Source organism: Maylandia zebra, linkage group LG15 (genome assembly GCF_041146795.1).
Source record: "Maylandia zebra isolate NMK-2024a linkage group LG15, Mzebra_GT3a, whole genome shotgun sequence".
Lineage (NCBI taxonomy): Eukaryota > Metazoa > Chordata > Actinopteri > Cichliformes > Cichlidae > Maylandia > Maylandia zebra.
Genome location: NC_135181.1, coordinates 13,575,434 through 13,583,774, shown reverse-complemented (window position 1 = coordinate 13,583,774; position 8,341 = coordinate 13,575,434). Strand labels below are relative to the sequence as shown.

At 42.5% G+C, this 8,341-nt stretch overlaps 1 long non-coding RNA gene across 1 annotated transcript; it reads right to left on the bottom strand.

Moving 5' to 3' along the window:
* Nucleotides 1-3,354: 3,354 nt before the first annotated feature.
* Nucleotides 3,355-7,963, bottom strand: LOC101477526 (uncharacterized). Its single transcript, XR_191667.2, has 2 exons — nucleotides 7,620-7,963; nucleotides 3,355-5,593 (listed from the first exon to the last, which is right to left on the bottom strand). It is a non-coding gene; the product is annotated as an uncharacterized LOC101477526 (long non-coding RNA).
* Between the last annotated feature and the right edge of the window lie 378 nt (nucleotides 7,964-8,341).

Below are 8,341 nucleotides of genomic sequence, written 5' to 3'. Positions count from 1 at the left end.
TTTGCAAAGGTGGTCATACTCGCTGATGATCACTTAATCAGGTGCATTTGAGTAAAAGCACCTGTCTGCTACTTACCCTCTAAATTCTTATGGAAGCAGTAAGGGTGTCTTGTGAAAACCTTCTTTTTTGCATGGCTGTATTCGAGGTACGTTTTGTGTGGCATTATTAGAGAACTTACAGGATAGCAGAAAGTAACAAAACAAGAACCAAAGCAAGTGCATACAAATACTTTAGAGTTTTTCTTTAAGTCTGAGGTATGTACACTACTAAATATATCACTTAATATAAACTGTCTCTGTTCTCCTATAGTTTGTGATTTTCTCTTTTCATTTTAAGTAGCCTCTCTATATTCTTCTTTTCTTTCTTCTATTTTCTTCCTGCGTCCTGCCCATCTTGAGCTTGGTTCTGCTGGAGATCTGTTCCACCCCTGCCAAATGCATGTTCATGGGGATCCTCTGTAAAAAACAAAAAAAGAACTATTTTTTGAGCTGACTGATGCAAAAATTGTAGAAAGTTGCAGTAACTGTGTAGCTATATCCTGTTCATATCTTACAATTTTGTTAGTAGCAATCTAGAAGAAAGAATAATTAATCTGTGGGACTTATCACTAAACTGTTCTTAACAAAACTATTTTCAACAAAACTATTGATCATGCTCAATCAATAAAGCAGATGTCAATAATGGATTAATTTGAATACAGATTGCACTCATGGGATCCACTGTTAAATAAAGCATTTATATTCACATGAAAATTCTTAGGATGTGTTGTAGCGCACTTAGAAACAGATGAAATAAATAAAACTAAAAACACTGACAGATTGACAGCTCTCTGTTGTGCCACATTCCTCTTGCGTTGAGTCATGCCATGCTGCAGATCAGACACCACCTTCCCGGCTGCCTCTCAGTGAGTGGGTAATCTGGAGTGTCACACACCCTCTCCAATCCCAGGCCAAGCTATCCAAACAGTTCTGGTGAGCAGGGGGAGGAAATTGAATTTCCCCCCTCAAAGACAGGCCTCCAAATCCCCATCAACAGGAGCTTAGGGAGCCTGCAGTCCATCAAGTTTCATCTGCTACGGTGGTCCAGCCAATCAGGTTTCTCCTTTTTTGCACACATGCAAACATCGGCGGATGCACACACAAAAACTAACACGCTCACACACGCATGCACAGAGGCACTTGTGTCACATGCACAAATAGAAACATATACACACAATCAAACAAACGCAAACTTGCACACACACACGCACAATCCTACCCCTCCTCACAGCACCAGCATTAGGATCAACAATCAACAATCTGAGGCATTGTGGAGCCTGTGATCCTGTGACCTTTGACCTGTGGAGTTAACCCTAGAGCAGGCAGTGCTGAGAGGTGAACCAGGCAGCTCATTGAAGGGAGGGGAAGTTCCCATGAGAACAGGAACAGGGGCGGTTCAGTGATCCAAGACCCTGACGATGATGGCGAAGAAGGGCTTGAAGTGGACTTCAGTGTTCTGACATGCCGGTGGGCTTGGCTGGGGCGTAAGATGTTCAACACGGAAAAACCTCAGAAAATGTGGCTAAGATTGTTATGCAAACACAATCCCCTCAAACTGCTCTGGGGGTGTCTGGCATTATTTTTCTGCCGGATTAATGTTACTCGTAATCAAACGTTCTTAAGTAAAGCAAAGCAGATACTAATGTAAAATGAGAACAAACTTCAACCAAAACTCCTTGTGCCTGATTTAACCCCCCCCCCCCCCCCCCCCCACACACACACACACACACCCTCCACCCCTCCCTTTTCATTACTGTGTTGACAGTCTAACACACAACAGCTGCTCCCACCAGCACCAGCATCTTCTCTAGAGTAAAGCTCCAGCTGCAACACCTCTTTCTGGGCATCCAGGTCAGCAATCCAACTCCCCGCTGGAGAGAAGAGGGCCTTGCATGTAAGGGGCCAAAATGGCCTTTCAGTAAATTGAAACAATTAATTACTGGATAAATTACTGGATAGCAATTTGGTGACAAAAGATTCAAATTCACAACATATCAATACAATTTTTATTTTATTTTATTTTTTAACAATAGCTGTCTTGATATCAGCAGATTGGCAGGTACATCTGTATCTGAAGCTCACATGACCATGTCATAGTTAAGTTACAAAAATGACACTAAATAACTCTATAACATATAGCCAAATGTTGAAAACCTTCTGGTCTTCAATGAGGAAAGGTCCCTTACAGTTTTATCCCACTACATTCAGAAATTTCTAGAAATTAAGCAACCGTTCATATTAGCTTCAAACAAGCGATACTCTAAACGCTAACCTAAATGTGCTGCTTCCAGCAGCTGTTTTTAAAAAAGAACACTTTCAGAAATTGAAAGGTAATTATGGCGTTTGAAGTCTCCATTAACAGTTTGATTATCTTGCTTGCTGTGTTTAATGTATTAACTTGCTGATTGCTCATTACTGCTTCATTTAACACTGACTGGTTCCAACAATGAGAAAAGGTGATATGAATCATTTAGTAAAACAATGCTCATTTGCTAGGTGACTACATGAATATGAATGCTAGACCCCCTTATTTATTTAATCTGTTTATTTGTCTCTATAGGGACAATATTTAATTTGGCTACTTCCAGGTTGGACTATTTTAAGTCCATATGATGATGCAATACTTTCAGTTAGTGTAATATGCAGCAGCAAAAGTACTAAATGCCTTTTGTCTTAGTGTCTCTTAAATTCTAAATTCCTATTTAAACACTTCTCCTCACATACAAAGTCCAGAGTCCTGATGCGACCCCATCGTATCTAAAATACATCAGAGCACTCTTTTATCTAAATATAGCACTTTGTTCTCGGAGATTCCTAGACTACCTAAAAGTAGAATGGGAGGCAGAGTCTTCAGCTGTTAGTTCCTCTCCTGTTGAACCAGGTTCCAAGTTGGGTTCAGCAGACAGACACCGCCTCTAATTTTAGGCTTAAAACGTTCCTCTCTGAAAAAGGCAGGTTTTGAATATGGTGACATTAGGACGGGATCAGCTGATCCTAGAGCAAATCTTGGTTGCACTGCAATAGACTCATGCTGCTGGGGGTTTTCTGTGATGGACTGAGCACTTCTTCACTCAGCTCTTTTCATTACTGATGCCTTTACATGCCACTATTAATGGTGATTATCTACAATTTCTCCCATAGTTTTCCTTTTTCTATTTTTATTGTTGGTGGCCTCTCTATGTTCCTCTTTTTATTCTTCTCTTTCCTCTTAAGCCCAAACTGGCCACGGCGGTTTCCTGCCCCCTCTTGAGCCTGGATCTGATGGAGACTCTCTCGACCACTGCAGGGTTAGCTGGCACCAAAAACTTTAGAAGATTCTGTGTAGTTATATCTGTTTTATTTGTTACAGTTTTGATAGTAGCAGTTTGACTTATAGAAGACAAAAGAGGCTCCTGGATACTGAATGACCACATCAACAACTCAAACAAGTTCAAAGACTGACAAAAATCATGGAAATCCATTCAAACAGGCTGCAGATTGGCGAAAACTGCAATAAAAGGCCTCAGCTTTTTTGATCACGTCCTATACGATCCTGTGTAACACACGCGCAAACACAGACACACTTTCTAACAGTGGGCTATATCCTGTTAGGCGGTCCTCCAGCAACTTCCAAACAATGTATCTTTTAGATAAGGATCTGATCGCTGTGTGTGTTGAGTGTGTGGGTGTGTATGTATCCGTGTGTGCGTGCGATGCTGGCTATAACCGGCAGTATTCATGCTGCACCGGGCTCTCAACATTTCTACAGCTGTCGCCTCTTGTACTCTCTGACCTCCACCAACAGGTCCTGAGGCCATAAGTCCTCATGGCAGCTACTCAAACTCTCCACTCTGTGAGTGGATCTGCAGAGCCAAGGACAAGTTCTTCAACAGCAGGACGCGTAGAAGCATTTCACACTCTAAACAAATGTGTGGATAAACACGGGCATAGATATAGTACGTGAACACATGCACTGAATAGAATCCACAAAACAACAAAAACAAATGGGATAGAGTTACTTGGCAGCAATTTATCAAAGCAAAACAGGAAATCCTTTTATTCAAGCAAACAAATAGATCTGCAGGAGCGTCTATATTCTAGCAGTTGGTTGTGCTGCGCCAACAGCTGTCCGAGTCTATATGCTGTCTGAAGACAGTGTAACATTACCTGAAACAAGCTGAACTATTTCCAAATACTCAGTGATTAGGCACACACTGCCCTGCCTTGAAAACATCTAACTTCATCTAGCCTAAACCACTCAAGAGTCACAAACGTTCACCTCTTTATGAACAGGTGGGATTCATTAGTCTGAAATGAATGATTTATGGCAAGTTTGCACAGTTAAAAGAATCTGGATAATTAGACTGAAAAACAAGATAAATCTGTTTTGAGCAAGGATCCAAAATTGCTCTTCTACGAGGCCAATTGTTTCTGCAGTTGACACAAAAACGTAAAAAAGAAAAGTCAGAAAGTTTGTAGTTTTGCAAAGGCATCTGCCATTTTTTCTCTCTGCTGTATTCTTATTTTTAAGACTTTTCTCTGAGGTGTTTCTGTTTAAAGGGAATTGTAAATTTTCAAATTTATTTATAATGAAAGAAAAATGATCTGAACATTTGATTGTAACACCACATCAAGACTTTTGTTACACACAATTAAATCCATGGACAGAAACACATTAATCTAGCCCTGCCACCAGTGAACTAAATATCCACTTCCCTTCCACACACTCAAAAGTCTTCATTTGTTCCATAATGGCCAACGGGCAGTTTTCTGGGGGCCTCAGATGGATAGACCCTCTCTCTGTCGACCCATTGCTAGTCACATGAGCCTCATGAGTGTGCACATCTCCCCCCAGAACAAGGCAGACATAGTGTGTTATCCATCACCGATGGCATTCATATCTCCCAGCTTCAAGCGCACATTGAGTGCAAATCTTCACTATTGGAATCATGTGCAAAGAGATAAGTGCCAAAGCCAAATGGCACAATGGGAAATGATGGGGGGGCTCTTGAACAAGAGCACATCCAGTTCTTCTTCCATTGCAGCAGGGGTCAACTTAAGTAAAAGGAAAACCTTCTCAGGAAAGGATCATCAACATTAGCACAGATGCTCTTCTGTTCTCTCTCTCTTTGCTCCCACCGGAAGCCTCTCTCCCATATACACATGCAGACACATTTCTCTGTCAATCTGTGATGGATGTCCACTTCACAAATGTGAGCAGATGAAGTCTGGGGATTCCCGTTTCCCAGGGGCCATTGGGTGGCTTTGGCGGGAGAGAGGACCTCTGTTATGTAAACATAACAGGCTGCACTTCCTGCTTGGTCAGAAAAAGGGGAGAGGGAGTGAGCGTGAGCAATGCTTTATGTTATTTCTGAGACAAAACACGGATCATGGAGGAGGACGAGGGAGGAGCAGGACTTGGAGGAACGGGGGTGGCAGAGGAAGAGCCCTTTCCCTCTCAGCTGCACCTCCACTTCCTGTGTGGGGAGGAAGTCCCTTGTTGGATGCACACTGATCTCATTCTAGGTTGAGAGGAGCTTCCGCCCTGGCGAGGAGTGGCTCTTTGAACCGCCAACTAAAGAAGGAAAATTGAGAAGTAAGGTGCATGCACGCACATATCCCTCTACTGATTATCACAGTGGAAACCCTCCCCCCACCCCACCCCCGCACACACACACACACACACACACACACACGCACACGCGCACACACACACAGCCAGTCCAACAGGAAATAGTGCTGCTTGGAACAAACAAGCACTTCCTGTGTGTACTGGGACCTATTCACAGAGAGAGGCCAATCAAAATCCAATGTTTTGTCCACAGCATCATTACCACCATCATTCAGGGGACATTACTTCTCATTTGCTAATAGCTACATGGCCTTATTGATGCTTACACTGCCCCTAAACCCCAAACACCAAAAGCAACCCACTCTCTGATGACCCATGTTTGGACTTGTTCCATGCGGAAGTCCGCTTTTCCTTTAAAAGTTAGCCACTAATTGAAATACATTAGCCTTTAATTGCCTCTTTTTTCCTTTCACCCATCATGCTGACAGGCGGCCCAATATTTAAGTTTGCCTCTAATTTGTTGTAGAAATACCACGGCAGCAAGGCAATGTGGCTCAAGGGGCTTTTGAGTTGTTAGTTTACAGTACCATTACATTGAGAGATGGCAGGAACAGAACAGCCATTATATTCCTAGTTCACTGTGCGGTCAGCACTGCGTCTAACGACGGGAACGTGCTGGGCTGCTGAATTGCTGTAGTTTAAGTCTCAATTAATGCTAAATTATGAAGAACACCACATGATGGTGGCATGTTGTTCATCCATGAGAGCGGCTCAGGCAAAATAAAACACAGCTCCTCATGATGTTACATAATACTCATAAGATTTTAAATTTGGAACTTTTCGAATTTGTCCGTCTCCGTTTTCATATCTTTTGTTGCTGTTGTGTATCATTTACATAATGCTATTTGCTTGGGCGATCGTGGCTCAAGAGTTGGGACTTCGCCTTGTAATCGGAAGGTTGCCGGTTCGAGCCCCGGCTTGGACAGTCTCGGTCGTTGTGTCCTTGGGCAAGACACTTCACCCTTTGCCTACTGGTGGTGGTCAGAGGGCCTGATGGCGCCAGTGTCCGGCAGCCTCGCCTCTGTCAGTGCGCCCCAGGGTGGCTGTGGCTACACTGTAGCTTGCCATCACCAGTGTGTGAATGGGTGGATGACTGGATATGTAAAGCGCTTTGGGGTCCTTAGGGACTAGTAAAGCGCTATATAAATACAGGCCATTTACCATTTCTCCTAAATATTTTTATTCCTGGTGGTTTAGGCCAGATGACTGTTGTGATAGTATGGTTTAATGCCACAGCAAACACTGCTTCTGCAGCCATGTAATTAATACAACAGGAGGGTAAATGGTGTTTCCGAATCCCTCTTTTTGAAGTTTAGCACTGTGGCCATCACATCTTGTTATTTTTGCAGCCAGAAGTGACCATACACAGGCCACACAGACCCATGCTAATTATTCCTAAGTGACCTACAAAAAAATACTTCAATTTCACTCACAAAAAACCTTAACAAAGACCTCTTCGGAAACGCTGAGCATAGTTAACCACATAGCAAGAGGGGGAGTTCAGTGACTAAAATTAGCTGAGGTGAGGCACAGCATTAGCTAGCAGCTACAGCTGCCAGTTTCATATACAACCATCACTCAAAGTGGCCTCACCGTAACCTTAAGCCTGAGTACAATTTAAAGTGTGAGTTTTAAAAAACAAACAACATTAAAAAACGGTGCAAAAAATGTAATGAAAACCTAAAAGACTGTGTTTTAATTTTCTGATGTCCTTACCTCACAATATAAAGCGCCTTGAGCTGACTGTCGTTTAGTTTTGGTGCTATATAAATAAAATGTAATGACTTGGGTGTACAAATATTTTTGTAGTGGAAAAAGACCTAAAACTACAAACTCCCCACACCCCATCGATTCTATTTGATTCTGTCAAGTTTCATGTGATAGCTTGGACAACATATCGTCATAAACCAAACGTCTACACATCCACACTCTCTCTAAATTATTGATTCACTTTTCAAACAAATGATACCTGCGATAAGACTTCGCTGTTTGCCTCCAAGCCTCCTCTTTTTTTCTTTCTGCCTGTCCTTCTTCTTTGTTTTCTCTTTGTCTGTGTATGTTTAGACCAGGAAGCAGCCTTCTTATCTGAGCACACAACCCCAGTGAACAGCGGGGCAGCCTGTGGAAGCTCAACTCTGGGTAAACTTTGCCTTAACTTTGAAGCTGGCCATGTGAGTGCATGTCCTCAGGGCTGCCTGGAGCACTCAGCACCGGTGACTCTCCAAAGAGGAGGTCAATGGGACAGGTAAACAGGAAGTGCCAGCGTGGTGATTGACAGCCTGTTTAGACACAAAGAGATGGATACTCTGGGAATGCTAAGTCACAGACAAACGAGCACTCACTAGATGCAGCAGGGCACAAGGCTGCTTTCTTGTTCTCTTAATTAACTACAAAAGAGCTTTCATTTTATGTTTTTTATGTTTATTTTCATATCTTGGGCCTAAATTTTGTGATTTGTGGCAGTCTTTTCCATCGGGCCAGTAACTCTGTAACTTTAGGAATGAGATTTGTGACATTTTTCTACCTATCCACCTTGACCTTTCATGTCCTTGCATTTGATTGCATTATATATTTGCCTAACCCTGATCTTGGTTGTTCAAAAGTGGGCTGTAACATAAAACAACTAGTATACACTATTGGGGATTTCTTTCCCAAAGGCAAGCTGTTTGTTTCTGACATAACACTGGTTTC